Genomic DNA, 374 nt, shown 5'->3' with positions numbered 1-374 from the left:
GGGGGGGGGGGGCGCGCCGCGCCCCCCCCGCCACTCCCTTTCCCTCGCAGTTTCAGTTGCTCATCAGAGACAGAAGCAGCAGCCCAGGGGAGCAGGCAGTCACCCCAGGGACTGTCCTGCTGAGCTACCCCAGCCCTGGAGTCAAGGGCTCCTACCATAAAGCCCTCCAGCTGCACACCAGGATACAAAGGATTTCCTTTTGGTTTTCCTTTTTTTATATATATATAAAACCAGAAAAGCAAGAACTTCCTCTCCCCCCCTTTTCTTCCCTTTTTTAACATTATCCACAAAAGTTTACAAAACAGCCTTGATGTTACGCTTGCAGGAGGCAGGCTGCAGGGCTGCCTGGCAGGGGCTGGGCGGGCCGGGGGGGG

Source organism: Buceros rhinoceros, unplaced genomic scaffold (assembly GCF_000710305.1).
Source record: "Buceros rhinoceros silvestris isolate BGI_N320 unplaced genomic scaffold, ASM71030v1 scaffold23179, whole genome shotgun sequence".
Taxonomy (NCBI): Eukaryota; Metazoa; Chordata; class Aves; order Bucerotiformes; family Bucerotidae; genus Buceros; species Buceros rhinoceros.
The sequence above is the reverse complement of the archived record's forward strand: the minus strand, read 5'-3'. Positions refer to the sequence as shown.